At 39.0% G+C, this 11,535-nt stretch overlaps 1 pseudogene; it reads left to right on the plus strand.

Moving 5' to 3' along the window:
• Nucleotides 1-949: 949 nt before the first annotated feature.
• On the plus strand, nucleotides 950-2,634 carry LOC105545933 (annotated as a pseudogene).
• Nucleotides 2,635-11,535: the final 8,901 nt, after the last annotated feature.

Consider the following 11,535-nt stretch of genomic DNA (forward strand, 5'->3'; position numbering starts at 1 on the left):
TCAGGGCAATGAGGAGACTGGGTTTGAGGACTTAAGGATTTTGTAGAAACAGTTCACTTGACCCTAGAATGCAGGGCCATCTTTCTCTTTGGTTTTCTTATGATGATCCTCCAGAGAAGGGCTTGCCTTGGACAAGGGGAGGAGATAAAGAGTGTTTGAACAACTCTGTCACCAGAATTAAAGAGTTTTTGATCAATCAAAAGTAAGTAAAAGTGTTCTGGTCCTTGAAAGCAGGTATTGGCTGGAGTCAGAGACAGAATCAAAGGGAATGGAGGGGTCTCCTCCTACTGGCTATGACAGATTTGTGGCCAATCAATCCTCTAGCTGAGAACAACTAGAATGGCTAATATAACACAAAAACAAAACAAAGTTAAATTGTCTGAAGGCATCAGAGAGCCACCAGTGTAACCAGGAATTGTGGAACCAAGATCACTGAGAGAAAGAAAATTCACTGAAGCCAACCCAACATTCCCCTTCTCTATTTCCCTTAGGTTTTCACTGATATAGAAGCAGCACAGGCCAAGAAGAGGAGAACCAAGAGGAAAGTGAATACTGTCAGGTTGAGAACTGAAGCTGAGCTATTGGCATCTCTTGGTGCTAGTGAGTTAAAATTAGTCTTCAGGATTTGCCAACGTAAAGAATTCCTGGTATACACCCCAGAATTTCAGTAGGCAAATAAGAAACGAAAGGGCTGAAATCCAACTCTAAATCACACGGAGTCCTTACCAGATGAAGATGATATGTTCCTACTCTGTGTCTCACAAGCTAAAAACAAAACAAAACAAAAAAATACTTCTCAAGAGGAAAACAGCATTATCTAGAAAGAACTTCCATAGTGTAAAATGCATAATTTCAGCCATTTAATAAAAAACATGGAAATAGACTCATCCCTCACTCGCCACTGATGACCTGCCTCACCGCACCCACGCCCCACTGCCATCCCACAGAAATGCTTCAATTACCCACAGTCTTTTGCCAGATGAGACCGATGTCTAGCGTACTAGCCCCTTATCTCACTTGGGATTTTGCCAAAGATGTAAAATTTGGTGCAGATTCCCAAGCCTTATTTCTTCAAGGTGTAGACTTTTTAGCAGATGCTATAGCTGTTACAGTAGGGCCAAAAACAATGATTGATCAACTGGGGAAGTTCTAAAGTAACAAAAGATGGTGTGACTGTTGCAAAGTCAATTGATGTAAAGGATAAACATAAAAATATTGGAGTTAAACTTGTTCAAGATGTTGCTAATAACACAAATGAGGAAGCTGGGGAGGCCACCACCAGAGCTATTGTACTGGCATGCTCTTTTGCCAAGGAAGGCTTTGAAAAGATTAGCGAAAGTGCTAATCCTGTGGAAATCAGAAGTGTGATGTTAGCTGTTGATGCTGTAATTGCTGAACTTAAGAAGGTGTCTGAACTGTGACAACCCCTGAAGAAATTGCTCAGGTTGCTACGATTTCTGCAAATGGAGACAAAGAAATTGGCAACATCATTTCTGATGCAAATAAAAGGTTGGAAGAAAGGGTGTCATCACAGTAAAGGATGCAAAAACACTGAATGATGAGTTAGAAATTATTAAAGGCATAAAGTTTGATTGAGGCTATATTTCTCCATACTTCATTAATACATCAAAAGATTAGAAATGTGAATTCCAGGATACCTATGTTGTATTTAATGAAATGAAAATTTCTAGTGTCCAGACCACTGTACGTGCTCTTGAAATTGCCAATCCTCACTGTAAGTCCTTGGTCATAATTGCTAAAGATATTGATAGAGAAGCTCAAGTACACTCATTTTTAATAGGCTAAAAGTTGGTCTTCAGATCATAGCAGTCAAAGCTCCAGATTTTGGTGACAACAGAAAGAACCAACATGAAGATATAGCTATTGCTACCAGTGGTCTAGTGGTTAGTGAAGAGGGGTTAGCCCTCCATCTTGAAGCTATTTAGCCTCGTAACTTAGAAAAAAAATGGAGAGGTCATTTTGACCAAATATGATGCTATGCTTTTAAAAGGAAAAGGTTTTTTCTTTTAAGGCTCAAATTAAAAAATGTATTCAAGTAATCATTGAGCAGTTAGATGTTACAACTAGTGAATATGAAAAGGAAAAACTGAATGTATGTCTGGCAAAACTTTCAGATGGAGTAGCAATGCTGAAGGCTGGTGGGACAGGTGATGTCAAAGTAAATGAATGAAAGAGTTATGGATGCCCTTGATGCTGTAAGAGCTGCTGTTGAAGAAGGCATTGTTCTGGGAGGGGGTTGTGCCCTGCTCGAAGGCATTCGAGCCTTGGATTCATTAACTCCAGCTAATGAAGATTTAAAAATTGATATAGAAGTTATTAAAAGAACACTCAAAAATCCTGAAGTTACTGTTGCTAAGCATGCAGGTGTTGAAGGATTTTTGATAGTTGAGAAAATTATGCAGTTGGTGATGATGCTATGTTATGAATATAGTGGAAAAAGGAAAAATTGACCCAACAAAGATTGTGAGAACTGCTTTACTGGGTGCTAATGGGGTGGACTCTCTGTTAACTACATCATAAGTTGTAGTTATAGAAATTTCTAAAGAAGAGAAGAACCCTGGAATGGGTGCAGTGGGTGGAACGGGAGGTGAGATGTTCTTATTCCTAGAATAGTGCTTTATTAATGAACTGCAACAGGAAGTTCAAGGCAGTGTTCCTCACCAATAACTTCAGAGAAGTCAGTTGGAGAAAATGACTGAAGGCTGATGTTTAAGAAAATCACTATAACCATCAGTTACTGGTTTCAGTTGACAATATATAATGGATTACTGCTGCCATTGTCCATGCCTACAGATAATTTATTTTGTATTTTTGAATAAAAGGACATTTGTGCATTCCTGATATTGGGTGCAACCACCATGTACCAATGTACTTCTTTCAACTTAAATCACAGAGGTATTTTTACTATTCTATAAGTCAGAATTTTAGTGCTTACTTATCACCAGATGAAAAGTTAAGCAGCCTTTCTGTAGAGAGTAAGAATTGTATACAAAGTAGGAAAATATCCAATTATGTGACAACTTTGTGTAATAAAAATTTGTTTAAACTAAAAAAATAAAAGAAACAGACTGACAAGCATCCAGATACTGATGTTAGTTGATACAGACTTTAAAATAGCTATTAATGTATTCAAGAAAACACATGACAAGATAGAAAATTTCATCAGAGGATGAAAATACATTTAAAAAATCAATTAGAGATTCTAATTAATGTCCCATAACTAAAATTAAGACTACAAAAGATAGCTTTAACAGCAGATTAACTGAAAAAAGATTCATTAATCTGGAAAACAAATCAGTAGAAAATGTCTACTGAAGCACTGAGAGAAAATAAGATGAAGATGTATTTAACAAAAAAGAAAAAGACATTTGGGTCATAATGAAAAGTTTAAAATATAAATACTTAGAGTCCCAAAATGAGAGAAAAGAGAAAATAGGGAGAAATAATATTTGATTATTGGCCAAGAATTTTCTAAATCATGCGAAAGTTATCACGACATAAATTCAAGAATCTTTATGAATCCCAAGGAGGATTAATACAAAGGAAAACATACTGAGGTATATCATAATAAGACTACTAAAAACCAGAGACGGAGAAGACCTTAAAGGCAACCAGATAAAAAGATGCATGACTTTTAAAGAAACAAAATAAGACTAACTGCTGATTAAATTAATAAAAACAAAGGACTCCAGAAAACAATGTAATGACATATGTGACGTGCTGAAAGAAAAGAAGTGCAACCTAAAATTCTTTACCCAAATTAAACTAATCGTATAGGGAACACATCTCCATCTCCTTTTCCTGACAAAAAAGACAAAGATATTATGAATCATCTGTAACAAATACTAGAAGTGTCCCTCTGGCTGGGCTGAATTCCCTTTCTTGCATGTTTCTGATTGGCATGGACAGTCAGGGAGAGATGTGGGAGGTTTGGAAGACAAGCCACAGCCTTGGCAGCTGACACGTGTTGTTGCTGTCATGCTAATTCACCTTGTTGGTGTGAAGCAGCACTGGGCCTGCAATTGCTCTACGTTCTCCTGGATCCTCCTTCATCTTCCCTGACTCCTGGGTCAGGTACGTGTTTAGCTTTGTAATGAAGGGCACAAGCTTCGGCAGGATACCCTTGTCACCAAGGTCAGAGGCAACAAGACAAAGGTTTCAGTTCTTTGTGGATTTCCAGCTTGTGCTTTTGAGTTCCAGCCTTCCAGAGTCTTCCCTGCCTGACTGCCTGCCTCGTGGACTTTCCACTCCAGTATCACACGTGGAGACAACAGCCTCACAGAGACTGTTCAACCAGCTCCCGCAATTGCACAATCCAATTCTCTGAAAGCTCAGAAACAGACCCACACATATACAGTCCCTTCGGTGGTGAGCAGGTATATGTAAACCTACCCCCAAAGGCCAAGGGAGCTGAAAGGCTGAAGGAAGAGGCTGAAAAAACCAGTTTCTCAGAGAGAAAATATTGATTTTTTTTTCCTTCTGTTTTGAGATGTATTGATCAGAGAAGAAAAAAGAAAATATTTAATAGGGACTTACAACCAGAAACCATGTTTCTGGTGGCTGTAAGACAATAAATCCCTGCATCCACCCTCTAGAAAGTATCCTTTCTATGGAAGCTTTTATGGTAAGACGTACAGCTGGTCATACCTCAGACTTTCTTGCTGAAACTTGTGATTACTGGAGAGGTCAGAGAAGCAGCTTTATGAGGGGTTGTCTGTGCTATAAGCATTGTTTAAAGACCTTGCTGCAGAACACCTTGGTATGCAAGAGTCAAACATCAGTCATCATGGTAATTTTGCATCAAGATGCATCACTCTTGTCATGCAACAGGCTCGTTTCCTATATAGTTCATAATTTTTTATGTGATGTTGCAGTGTAATTGGGGAGAAAATGGTCTTTTCAATAAACAATGCTGGGCCAATTGGAAATCCATATGGAAAAAAATTCATCTTGATTGCTAACTCACACGATACACAAAATACAGCTCTAGAAGGACTGTAAATATAATCAAGAAAGATAAAATAATAAAGTTTCTGGATTCTAGAAGATAACAAAGAAGAATATCTTCATTACCAGGGTTTAGGAAAAGAGTTCTTAGATGTGATATGAAAAGCACTAATCATAAGGCCTAATAAATTGAATTTCAGTGTTTCAAAAGGAATTGATAACTTGAATTTCATTAGAATTAAGAACTTGTTAATCAGAAGACACCATCAGAGAGTAAAAAGGCAATCAGAAGATGGGAGAAGATATTTGCAATACATGTGTCTGACAAGAAAACTGGATCCAGCACCTATACAGAACTCATACAAATTAATAAGAAAATACAACAAGTGTGGGAGGGGGGTGAGGGATAAAAGACTACACATTGGGTACCATGTACACTGCTTGGGTGATGGGTGCACCAAAATCTCAGAAATCACCACTGCAGAACTTAGCCATGTAATGTTCCCCCAAAACATATTGAAGTAAAAAAGGAAAATATAAACAAAACATTCATACAAATCAACAAGAAAAATTTAGAAACTCAATCGAAGACAGCCAAAAAATAGGTACTTTGTAAAAAAGGATACCCAATGGAAAATAAGCATGTAAATGGATACTAATCACCAAACTATTGAACCTTAACCTAAACATCGCACTTTGTATAAGAATTGACTCAAAATGAATCGTCTATCTGGATGTAAAACCTGTTATTTTACTATAAAACTTTCAGAAGAAAACACAGAAACAAATCTTCACAAACTGGGGATACGTAGAGTTCCTAGAGATGATTCCAAAAGCAGGAGCCAAAGAGAAAATAAGGAATAAACTTCTTGTAAGTCTATCTTTATTTCAAAATAAAATGTTTAAAAATAAGCATATGAAAAGAGAATAATTATAATCATCAAGGAAATACAAATTACACCACAATGTGCTACCACTACACAGCCACTAGAATGGCTAATACCAAAAAGACTGGCACTATTAAGTATTGGTGAGAAGATGTAGAAACAAACTTGCATTCGCTTCTGCTGGGAGTATAAATTGGTGCAATCACTTTGGAAAACTATTGAATCTATTAAAATTGAACATATGGTTACCAATGACTTAGAAATTCCGATCCCAAATATATACATATGTGTATCAAAATACAATAATGTTCACAACAGCACTATTCATAATAGCCTCAAACTGGAAATACCCAAATGCCCATCAACATTAGAATGGGTAGATACATTGGGAAATATTCATATTGTCAACCTCCTCACAAAGACCACCAGAAAAACCTGTTGACCAAGCAAAGCTTACAGAGTCTTAGTGTCTCTAAAAAGAGAAATCAGAGAGGAATATATACAGACTTTGGGGTTCTAGATTCACAAGGTTAAGGCAAGTGTTTCCAGGTGGGGAATTGATAGGAATGTGTGAAGTTCATGACACAGTATTTTAGGACTGGTGGACATAGTAAGGCGACAGTCTGGAGATGAGTTTTATGAAGAGCAAACTATTGTCCTGATTAAGTGAGCTGTTTACCTAAGTAAGCAAACTGATTGTACAAATTGGTTTGCAGAATTTCCCGATACAAATAGTATAGTACTTTATTGTTCTGCAATCACATTTTCCCTGGTAAGACTTTCTTGAGGCATAAAAGCAGTAATATTGACACAGGTGATTTCAGCTCTCAGTCCCATAGTTAAGTTTAGGCTGATGCAAGTACCCTTGATTCTCAATACTGTGGAATACTAGACATCAACGGAAATGAATAATGAACTAATAATGCATCAATATGAATAATTGTAAAACCTAAAATTAAAAAAGAACTAGTATGTGGTGATAGAAGTAAAAAAGTCAGTTCCCAGGGGAGGGAATTGATAGTGAGTGGGAGGAGACATGAGAGATTCCAGGATGCTGGTGATATTCCAGTTCCTATTTTGGATGTTGGTTACCTGAGTATGTTCACTTGTGAAAATCCGTCAAGCAGTAGACTTGGAATTTGTATGCTTTTCCATTCATAAGTTTTACTTCAATTAAACAAAAAGTTTATTTAAAAACTGGAGTTGGTCAAGGCAAAGACCTAAGTTCTAGCACCAGTTTATACCTTAAGTATGTTATTGAAAATAAGTGCAACAACAGTATTAAAGAACATTTTAACAAAAGATGAGAATCTCTCACAAGTATACAATCCAATTATCCCTTTTGCCTTGATTCACCCAGTTTCCATTATTGCATACCTGCTGCCACTTTGCCTTATTTTATCAGACATTCATGGGCAAATGGCAGAGCCTTCTTTACCTGCCTCCCTATTCAAATTGTATTCATCAAAGCTCTACTTTCTTCAGGAAGAAAATGTGTAATATATGATGTTTATGAGCCATGGCTGAAAGAGACAGGGCATTCCTAGTTGCTTGGAGTGAGTGGTAGAGGTTTAGTGATCTGAAACAGAAATAAGGTGAGCATCTTGTTCAGATTAGAAAAACCCAAAAGTCCTGTTACCATGTGAGACTGTCCTCTCCTGGAGATTTCAGTCTTTTCACTGTGCATTTTTAACAACTTCTATCGTTAATCAAGAAAAGCATTGAGTTATCTTAATTTGGTACATTCACAGCTCTGCTGTGAATAAAACAATGACTGTAATCTAAAAATAACCCTGCCTGTGTGTCATCTATTGTGTAACAACTTCTCAATGATTTGAGGAAAACCTCACAAGTTTTCAAATGAATCAAGGAACAGGAGAAGAAAGGGGATAAAAAGACAGACAAAAATAAAAGAGAAGGAATTCTTCCTACTACTTATTGAACTTAAGACTTTTCAGTTTCGTTTGAGGCATTAGGGGACACTCTTTTAGGACTGTTACAGTGAGGGACTTTATTGTAGCTAATGCATCTAAGTAACTCAGTTATTTGCTTTGTGCCCTAAAAGCATGGAGCTAAAAATAGAGTTTTAATCTCCCCCAAAATCTCTGTATTTCTTGTAAGTCTTGTGAAGTATGTTCTCAGGATAAATGTCACTGTATTCAAATAAAATTGCCCCATTCCTGATCCATAAAGATTTGTTATTAACTCTAATCACATTCAGATCTCAACCATCTGAAATGGTTGTTATGTCTGTTGTGCTGGAGGCTTCACTAGGTCAGAAATTTAAATCTTCAGAGAATTCTCTTGAGTTAAAATATCACACATCTCTCTCCCCAAAGTAGAAACTATGTAATAAAAAGTAATTATGTCTTATTTGGCAAATGGAAAAGGAAAAAAATTGCCTTATCATGTAGGTCAGTGTTTCTGAAAGTGAGGTTGGAGGAGCAGCAGCAGCACCTCAGAACTTTTTAAAAACGGAAATTCCCAGGCCCACACTCCAGACTACAGAATCAGAGGCTCTCAGAATGGGATCTTGTAATCTGTGTTTTAACAAGATCCTCCAGGTGATTCTAATGCATGCTCAAGTTTGAGAACTCCTCATGTAGGATAATGCTGAGGAGATGTGGATGTTTTGGACCAATTGACAAGTCTTCAGAAGCACTAAGAAATCTTGTGAGTTCATCTGTTAAGCTCCGGGACATCTCCCCTAAATAGCTATACATTTCATAATGTACTGCTTTTTATGTCTACATTAAAGTTGTTTTATTTCACAGGCACTGTATGGTGAGCAGCAATTTCTAGTACAACCTAAATGTTTCCATGCTTTTCTAGTATCTGGGTAAATATGAGGCCATTAGAACATTGATACTGGCATTTCACTGACTTATTTGCCTCTCCCTGCAGACTTTAGGACCTTAGCCCTCCCTACCCAAGGGTGTGGCTAGTGCAAAAGATCTGCAACAAAGCCTCACGTGGGCCCCTCTCTATCTCAGAGGCCCCCTGTTTTCCCTTCTTTCTGGGAAGTGGGTTTGGGCAAGGGTAGAAGAGTGAGAAGAAGGGTGAGTTTAGGGGTTTCTTTGTGTTTTTATTTCAGTTATGGGATGAAGTTTATGAAGAAATAAGAGACCTGTGCCTCAGTACCTTGAGACAAGTTGTTTCAGTAGCCCTGGGTGCTGTGGGTAGAAGCTACGGAATGTTTTAGGACATGGGTAGAGGCTGTAGGCCCATCCTGATCAATTCCATTCTCTTCCACTTGGCCCTCTTTGACATTATCTCACTCCTACCCTCATTATAGGCAAGTGGCTGGCCCCTCAGGGTCTACGGACTCAAAGTAATGCATTGGTTAACTTCACTTCGCCATGACACCCCACCTCCTTCCTTAACATCTCCCTAGTCTACTCAACATTCCTTCAATTAATATTTCTGGAACTCTTCAATATATCTGGGAATCCAGCTGTAAGCAAAACTTACACATTTAGGAACGGAGCTTGCTTGGAGCTCCATGGAGCTTTCCTGGGGCATCCATGCCTTCACAGAACTGACATTCTAATGGAGAAGATGGACAATAAAGAAATAAATCATATAATGTCAGGAAATGGTAAACTTTTTTTTTAAGTCCCTCAGGAATCTCTCTTGTGCACTCAGAGACAATAGCTCTCTCGTGCGTACTCAGAGCAAAGATAGGCCCAGCTATCTTTCCACTCTGGCCTCTTCATTTAATTAGCTGCCATTGGAAGAAGGCATTTCTTTTCCACAAACATGTGGCAAAAGCACCACTCACTGGAAAAGAGCTGTTTTGTGGATGCTGCTTTTCAGGAGCATATTCCTCCCCCCGACCCCTTGTGTGAAGTGGGCATCTGTTGATTTCATCTTCCTAGCATCTGTCTCCCAACCCAACTGCTGGAGAACTGCACCTCCGCAATTTTGATAATATGACCTTAACCCTGGCCTGTCCAGCAGTGATAGCTTTCCTCCTGTCCAAAGCAATTTGCCTGAAAAAGGGCACATAACCCAAACAAGGCCGAAAGAGTCATATGATATTTGATGTATGGATGATAGGGAAGGCTCCCTTTCCACTTGGATGTATTGTAACAGGATAGAAACCTGGAGCTGCCAGCAGGGATGTACCCAATATATGAAATCAGTGTATTTAAGAAACAGAAGAGAGGCCAGGTGTAGTGGCTCACACCTGTAATCCCAGACATTGGGTGGCCAAGGCGGGTGGATCACCTGAGGTCAGGAGTTCAAGACCAGCCTGGCCAACATGGCAAAACCCCATGTCTACTAAGCATACCCAAAAAATTAGCAAGATGTGATGGGGTGTGCCTGTAGTTACTATTGCTTGGGAGGCTGAGGCACGAGAATCGCTTGAACCCAGGAGGTGGAGTTTGCAGTGAGCCGAGATCGCACCACTGCACTCTAGCCTGGGTGACAGAGTAAGAAAAAGAAAGAGAAGAGAAGAGAAAGGAAATAGAATGGAGACATGAAACAAGACATTCCTATTGACATGTTCAGATGTCCCATATCTCACTGCTGAAACCTATTTCCTCCGTAGACTTCCCATTACATATGGTAACATAACTCCTTTTGAACTTGAGTTAGTTTCAGTCAAGTTTCTGTCATTTGCAACTGAAATAACAGGTGTGTGCTGAGTCTTCAAGACGCTATATTCAACAAATTCTCTCTTCAGCTTCTTCCTGCTCACCATCCCTTTCGGGGATCAGATCTTGTTTTCAGTTGGCCAAGGAACAGGAAAACTTGCTGTTCTCTATTTCTTCTGTATACATGAGCTGATGTACAACTCTCTTCCCTCCCGCTTAACCAAGAAAGAAACGACCTCCTTTCCTATCAACTCCTACAATAGACACTAGATATTTTGAATGGGTGGGGGCAGAAGTTGCTGGATCCATGTGCCCAATCTCTGCAAGAGCTCAGGATTGTCCTGCTCTAGTCCCCTCCTCATAAAATTATCTCAGTTTCTTAGCCCTTTCTTTTTCTTGCATAGCTCCAGTTCTTCTCCAAAAGTCAGCTCCCAGAAAATATAGTTCCTACACAGCAAGCAGGGCTGAGCTGTGGGGGTGATGCCTCCCCTGATTATCCTTGTGAAGGATAAGTAGGAGTGAGGCAAAGGGCAGGGGCAGGAAAGAGTGTTCCATCAGGAAGTGTGAAGCCGAAGAGTGACATGATTAGATGTGAATTCTAGAAAGGAGGACAATAGCTTGTAGGGGAGCTTGGCTGGTGGCAAAGCCGCTGGGGCATTAATTTTTTTAATCATCTTGACTCCTTTGGCTTTCAAGACACTCCTCTTTTGATCTTCCTCACTCTATTCTGACCATTTCTTCTCAAACCCTTTCGTGGTCTCCTTCTGCTCTACTCATTCCCTAAACATGGATGCATACGAGCCTTCCTAGACTGCCCCCATCTGTTTCTCCATTGTCATTTTCTCTCATGTTCCATTTTATTATCCATTCTTTAGCAATAAGAAACACACCACACCACACTATATGGCTTCACGCTTTGAGGTTTGTGTTCATTCTGTCTCCTCTGACCTGAAACATCCTTTCTAACTTCCTTGCCTTGGTTATCACTTTGACTGTGATTCTGGGCTCAGTCATCAGCCACATACCATCCTCTGTGGTATATCCAGGCCAAACAACATATAATTCTCTGTGCTTCCGTA

The sequence above is a fragment of the Mandrillus leucophaeus genome, unplaced genomic scaffold (assembly GCF_000951045.1).
Source record: "Mandrillus leucophaeus isolate KB7577 unplaced genomic scaffold, Mleu.le_1.0 Scaffold1092, whole genome shotgun sequence".
Taxonomy (NCBI): domain Eukaryota; kingdom Metazoa; phylum Chordata; class Mammalia; order Primates; family Cercopithecidae; genus Mandrillus; species Mandrillus leucophaeus.